The sequence below is a fragment of the Schistocerca nitens genome, chromosome 1 (assembly GCF_023898315.1).
Source record: "Schistocerca nitens isolate TAMUIC-IGC-003100 chromosome 1, iqSchNite1.1, whole genome shotgun sequence".
NCBI lineage: Eukaryota > Metazoa > Arthropoda > Insecta > Orthoptera > Acrididae > Schistocerca > Schistocerca nitens.
Window position 1 is genome coordinate 377,217,525 of NC_064614.1, and position 7,304 is coordinate 377,224,828.

Consider the following 7,304-nt stretch of genomic DNA (forward strand, 5'->3'; position numbering starts at 1 on the left):
TTGCCAAGTGCCACACCTATATTACACCTATTCTTGTTGGGTGGCACAGCGTTTCGAACCATGTATCTTACCCACGAGAAGGTGATGTAAAAGAAGGCTGACTGTGGTTCACTGCTGCCGGAACCATGTACTTCTTAACGAGATTTTTTCACTTCTGTTCGGCTCCTGAAACAGCTCTTGACATTTTTGCATTGCTTTAATGTAGTGTGAATTCCTAAGGGACCAAACTGCTGAGGTCGTAGGTCCCTAGACTTACACACTACTTGAACTACCTTATTCTAAGAACAAGACTCACACCCATACCCCGAGGGAGGACTCGAACCTCCGGCAGGAGGGGCTGCGCAGTCCGTGACATGGTTCCTCAAATCACGCGGCCACTACGTGCGGCAACTTAATGTAGTCTAGGCATTATGTTGTGGTCGGCCTACTAAATCATAGCTGTTAACAATTTTGAGCTCTTACAGTGAGAATATGCTCTGGTCACATTGCATGTCGTACTATGCTTGTTACGTAACATCACAGTTGCAGAATGAGATTTTCACTCTGCAGCGGAGTGTGCGCTGATATGAAACTTCCTGGCAGATTAAAACTGTGTGCCCGACCGAGACTCGAACTCGGGACCTTTGCCTTTCGCGGGCAAGTGCTCTACCAACTGAGCTACCGAAGCACGACTCACGCCCGATACTCACAGCTGGCAGAAGTAAAGCTGTGAGTACCGGGCGTGAGTCGTGCTTCGGTAGCTCAGTTGGTAGAGCACTTGCCCGCGGAAGGCAAAGGTCCCGAGTTCGAGTCTCGGTCGGGCACACAGTTTTAATCTGCCAGGAAGTTTCATCACAGTTGCAGGCTGAGAAAAATCAGGCGGATTTTTTATCTTCGTTTTGTTCATCAGTGCGTTGGTTACGTAATTTACCTATCCATCATGTAAAGATGCTGTTTGGCAGTTTTCTTTATTTCTTTTTTCGTTCCTATTCAGAGGCACTGACAATGACTGTAACTCGCACAGAATGTAATGACAATATTTTGCGAATTTTTGACCACTGTGAACTCGTAATGCTCTAATTGCAGCCGCGATTGATCTCGTTTAGTGTAGCAAGCATGACCAACATAGAGGTAGCATGTAGGAGTAAAGAAATACAGGGTCCCCATAAAGTCCCAGGACACTTTCAATTATTTATTGCATAATAAGCAAACATTGTGCAGATATCATACATATGTCATTTTTAAGAGAAAATTTGAAAGTTGCTTTTTTCATATACACCGCCACAGCGTAGTTCGTAAATAGCCGATAGTCAGCGCTAGTGGAAAACATGGCGGCGGTGCTACAGAAGGGGACAGTTGTTTCATGAAATGGCCCCCACGATCACCAGATTTCGCTCCATTTGACTTTTTTCTGTGGGGACGCATTAAAAATCTGGTGTATGTATGGGCTCTACCACGTGATGCAGCAGAGCTCCGGGAGAGAATACGGGAAGCGACTGCCACAGTCGACGATGCCATGCTGGGACGGGTATGGCAAGGATTCGATTACCGTATTGACGTCTGCCGGCTCACTCATGGTTCGCATATCGAATGTTTGTAAAAAACCTTTCTGAGTTTCTCTTCAAAATGCAATATGTATGACATCTGTACAATGTTTAGTTGTTGTGCAATAAATAATTCAAAGTGTTCCCGGACTTAATGTACGCTCTGTATGTCGTGTATGAGGTTTGTAACGGTAAAAGATGAATTTGACGGACATTAAAGGATTATCCAGTAACTAAGGAAAAGAAATAGAAAATAGCTACTTTAACATCATATAGTGCTTAAAGCATTGTAAACTGTATAATGAATGGCGCTTTTGTAACAATGTTGCTGCCATTCGCCCCAGTTTTCTTCGCACATGGAATGAGGAAAAATTCACTGACTGTGTTCCTGAATGCCTACACTAATGTCTCTGAATGTATTTACATGATTATTTCTAGAGCTTTACGATACATTAAGCAGAAAATTTTTCAGGTACGATTTCACAAGCGTAAATCACCTTTCTTCCAAAAGTTCCCAATTTAATTCTTTGAGCTTCTTTGTTAGACCTTCTCATGGGCTACACTGTTACGCCAATTTGATAATGAGTCTTGCTACTATTTTTGTTGAATCCTTATCACTATTTACCCTGTTTATCCGTTTACTGAGATCAACACGACTTCAAAATGAAACAAAAGGTACACATGTAACGAATTATGACTAATATGATCAAATTAAAAGCATAGAAAACACTCTGTCTAAAGCTGCAGTGCTTGCAGCGATAACGCGATCCATTTATAACTGTTTCATTATGGACCAGTTCAAAGCCGTGGAATAACTAGATGCGCTCCGTCTAGTAGTCGAACGCAAGAAAGAAACTTTCTTCACTCTATGGAAAAATAGGTGTAATGAACTACTACACAACACAGTCCAGGTCGAATCTCTTTGTTTCCCCGTTCGCACGTCTCCAACGCCTCCTCTTTAAAACCCCTAACCAGTTCCCTTCACATTTTCTTCTTCTTCTTCTTCTTGTTCTTCTTATTTTTTTCTTCCTCTTCTTTCCCCTTCTCGTTCATCCTCCACAGTCCCCTTTTTGCTCCGCCCAAACCCCATTTATTCCGCCTGTTAAGAATATCGGCCCCATGTAAACGACGCCAAATGTGTCTAGCTCAAAACTGTTTTCAACGATGTGGAACAACTGTCGATGACAAATCAGCGACAGGCTGCAACGGCTCAGTTAATACTGCTCTTCGCACAGAAATGCCCACTCACCTTTCGGTGACCTCACTCTGCAGTTTGAAGACACGCCTGACCGTTGAAAACAAGTAACGTTTTTCTACAGAAATTGCTGTAGTAGAACCAGTTTAGCTGAGCTATTGAAGGATAGATAGTTTACGAGTGAAAACTTCAGTATATTGTTATGTACTGGCTGTAAAAACACAGCAAAGGCCGCACTAATCATAAATTACATTTCGACATTTACGTGCAATCAGTTATTCATCATAGCCAATTTACAGTAACTAACCGAATCAGTTACCAAAACGATTGCAAAACGGATTTTCTGTGACAATGCTCGCTGAAATACTACACAACCTGATCCCTTTGAACGTTCAGCTCTCGGTTCCGGGTTGCACAGTACGCCATGAGGATTTTAGTTACTTAAAAAGTCAAAGCTTACATACATGATCCGGAATTTAGAGTATTCGTTTTTGTCATTAGTTCGCGGTGACTTTGCGGACCTCCACGGTCAAGTCCAATTCATGATGTCACAGTATTATTACATTTACTCAGACCTCATTACGCACGCGTCTGAACATATTGAAGACTGAGCTCCGAACTCCCTTTAGACTTCACAATGCAATTCTTTAGCCCACAAAACACATGCGAAAGCACTGTCCTCTGATTGGCTGATACACGTTATGGCCAATCCGAAATTAGTATTAAACCTTGGAATCGTGCGTCTTTTACACTAGACCAGTCAAAACCTAATAGCCATTATGAACAATTTATTAAATGAACAAATTTATAAAACCCACAAATACAAAAATATCTCCCTGTTTAAATAACTGAATAATCGTAAAATGCTTCCCGTTTTCCTAGTACCATAAACTGGCTGTTTACACTTTACAAATGTCCCTTGAGTACGATTCATTTTCTCTGTACAGCCACAGTTGTCACGGTAACGCGTACTCAGTTAGAGACGGCAGTATTCATTTACCTTGCCCGCCCCGTGCGGTTCAACGCAATGCTTTCCGGGTGTGAAGGCGTGCCAGTCCCCGGCACGAATCCGCCCGGTCTATTAGTGTCGAGGTCCGGTGTGCCGGCCAGTCTGTGGATGGTTTTTAAGGCTGTTTTCTATCTGTCTCGGTGAATGCGGGATGGTTCCCCTTATTCCGCCTCAGTTACACTATGTCGGCAATTGCGGCGGAAACACTTTTTCCAAGTACGCGTACTCCATCATTACTCTAACACACAAACGTTGGGGTTACACTCATCTGGTGTGAGACGATCCCGGGGGGGGGGGGGGGGAGGGGGGGGTCCACTGGGGGCCGTACCGCACAGTAAACCTGGTTTCGGGTGTGAGGCGGGGGTGGGGTGAGTGGACTGTTGTGGGGTTGTGAACCACTAAGGGCTACGGCGGGGACGAAGCCTCTCCATCGTTTCTAGGTCCCCGGTTCCATACAATACAAAGCAATACAATACATTTATATTATTACCTAGGATCCACAACTTCATTTACACTAATAATTAAACAAATTAAGTTAACAATAGTTAACGAAAGTCGTAACAGTCACAATTGATCCAGTTTTGTTTCTAACATATACTGTTTGAACTACGTATGGTTTCGTAGTCCGTAAGATGCTGACACCTTTCGGTCACGTGACAAAAAATAAAAACACCTACAGCCGTCCTTATGATTTTATCTTATTTTGTCGCTACCAGTTTCGACGCTTCATTGCGTCATATTCAGGCTGTTCTGATGCGGTACAGGTTGATACGATCCCCACGTACAACCCATCAGCTGCCGGCATTACTGGATTCGCAGATAATGTGTCAGCACTCCAACCATCAATCGCCAACTGAGTTGCTAAAACGATGGACATGCAAAAACCTTTCGGTCACAGTTGTAACCACCTGCAGCTATCTACTGGATCGGATCGCACATCTGTCGTGTTAGAACCATGACCAAGGCTGTGGTCACAGTGGCACTGATATCGCTGGAGTCCGCCAACGACCGACATAGGCCGATCTTTCCAAATCAGTACCCCACTATGTGCGCGGTCTCACTGTAGCCAATCCCATCACCCGAACGTACAGATTTCTGACAACAATCGGTGAAATTCAGATCAGTTTGTTTTCCTTCGTCAAATCGACCGACGTTCTCACCCACGAAATATGGAGTGTCAGAAACTGATAAATTTAGTCGAAGAAAAAGGGAGTCGGGGGTATCCTGCGAAAGAAAGTATCATAATAGCCATATAGTTCGGAAAGTATGGACTTAAATCGCAGGTTAATTGTAAACCACAAGTAGGATTATAACTTCAAAAAATAATTTTACTCAAGTGAGAAAGGTGGCGTATCTTATGCTTGTAGTTATTGCAGTGGATCTGTTTCGGGTTGTGGTAGGTTGTCATTAGCTGCCTAAAAAGTATTATTTACTGCTTACTGGAATTTTAATTCCAGTAGGGTGGTGATTCTTTCATGTGAAGTGGTTTGAAAATGTGGTGTACGGAATGTACTTCCAGTTTCTGGGGCTTTAGGTGTTCAGAGTATCTTATGCTAAACCTTATGTTCGTCTTTCACACACATGATGTTTGACAATCATTGATTGTTAATTGACATATGTCTGTACAACTTTAAATAAATAAAGCGATACAATGTTGGTAACTTGCCTTTCAAGATCATCACAAGTTGTATGGAGTACATAACAGAACGGTTCTCCCTTTATCTCATGTATTCTTAAAACACGTCTGGCTTTTCTGACAACTGAGGACAGAGTGTGAAGTACTTTCCTGTTATTTTCAAGACAGATATAGCTCATTCATATGCATTCGGCGTCTTTTTAATAACAAGAGCCGCAATAGAGCACTGTCTACAGGGACAGAGGAGTCGTGGTATGCTTCTCATCCTAAGAGGTTAAGATCGAACCTACTTTATACATACACTCCTGGAAATTGAAATAAGAACACCGTGAATTCATTGTCCCAGGAAGGGGAAACTTTATTGACACATTCCTGGGGTCAGATACATCACATGATCACACTGACAGAACCACAGGCACATAGACACAGGCAACAGAGCATGCACAATGTCGGCACTAGTACAGTGTATATCCACCTTTCGCAGCAATGCAGGCTGCTATTCTCCCATGGAGACGATCGTAGAGATGCTGGATGTAGTCCTGTGGAACGGCTTGCCATGCCATTTCCACCTGGCGCCTCAGTTGGACCAGCGTTCGTGCTGGACGTGCAGACCGCGTGAGACGACGCTTCATCCAGTCCCAAACATGCTCAATGGGGGACAGATCCGGAGGTCTTGCTGGCCAGGGTAGTTGACTTACACCTTCTAGAGCACGTTGGGTGGCACGGGATACATGCGGACGTGCATTGTCCTGTTGGAACAGCAAGTTCCCTTGCCGGTCTAGGAATGGTAGAACGATGGGTTCGATGACGGTTTGGATGTACCGTGCACTATTCAGTGTCCCCTCGACGATCACCTGTGGTGTACGGCCAGTGTAGGAGATCGCTCCCCACACCATGATGCCGGGTGTTGGCCCTGTGTGCCTCGGTCGTATGCAGTCCTGATTGTGGCGCTCACCTGCACGGCGCCAAACACGCATACGACCATCATTGGCACCAAGGCAGAAGCGACTCTCATCGCTGAAGACGACACGTCTCCATTCGTCCCTCCATTCACGCCTGTCGCGACACCACTGGAGGCGGGCTGCACGATGTTGGGGCGTGAGCGGAAGACGTCCTAACGGTGTGCGGGACCGTAGCCCAGCTTCATAGAGACGGTTGCGAATGGTCCTCGCCGATACCCCAGGAGCAACAGTGTCCCTAATTTGCTGGGAAGTGGCGGTGCGGTCCCCTACGGCACTGCGTAGGATCCTACGGTCTTGGCGTGCATCCGTGCGTCGCTGCGGTCCGGTCCCAGGTCGACGGGCACGTGCACCTTCCGCCGACCACTGGCGACAACATCGATGTACTGTGGAGACCTCACGCCCCACGTGTTGAGCAATTCGGCGGTACGTCCACCCGGCCTCCCGCATGCCCACTATACGCCCTCGCTCAAAGTCCGTCAACTGCACATACGGTTCATGTCCACGCTGTCGCGGCATGCTACCAGTGTTAAAGACTGCGATGGAGCTCCGTATGCCACGGCAAACTGGCTGACACTGACGGCGGCGGTGCACAAATGCTGCGCAGCTAGCGCCATTCGACGGCCAACACCGCGGTTCCTGGTGTGTCCGCTGTGCCATGCGTGTGATCATTGCTTGTACAGCCCTCTCGCAGTGTCCGGAGCAAGTATGGTGGGTCTGACACACCGGTGTCAATGTGTTCTTTTTTCCATTTCCAGGAGTGTAGAAGAGATCCTAATCTAAATTAATCGAATCTAACCTAACCACTCTGACCCCGCCAAAAACTGACGAAGAATATCGGACGCAGTGTGAACACACTGTCGAGCGATGTTATCGGACTATCTCTCGCGAAGGCGTCTGACGACCGTTGTTAGTGACACTTTGAACGCAGCCATAAAGGCTGTCTGCTCGCTACTGTCCGACGTACATAGGCGCGATGCAA

At 45.9% G+C, this 7,304-nt stretch overlaps 1 non-coding gene across 1 annotated transcript; it reads left to right on the forward strand.

The window, feature by feature from the left end:
- Positions 1–729: 729 nt before the first annotated feature.
- Trnap-cgg (transfer RNA proline (anticodon CGG)) lies at positions 730–804 on the forward strand. The gene has a single exon. It is a non-coding gene; the product is annotated as a tRNA-Pro (tRNA).
- Positions 805–7,304: the final 6,500 nt, after the last annotated feature.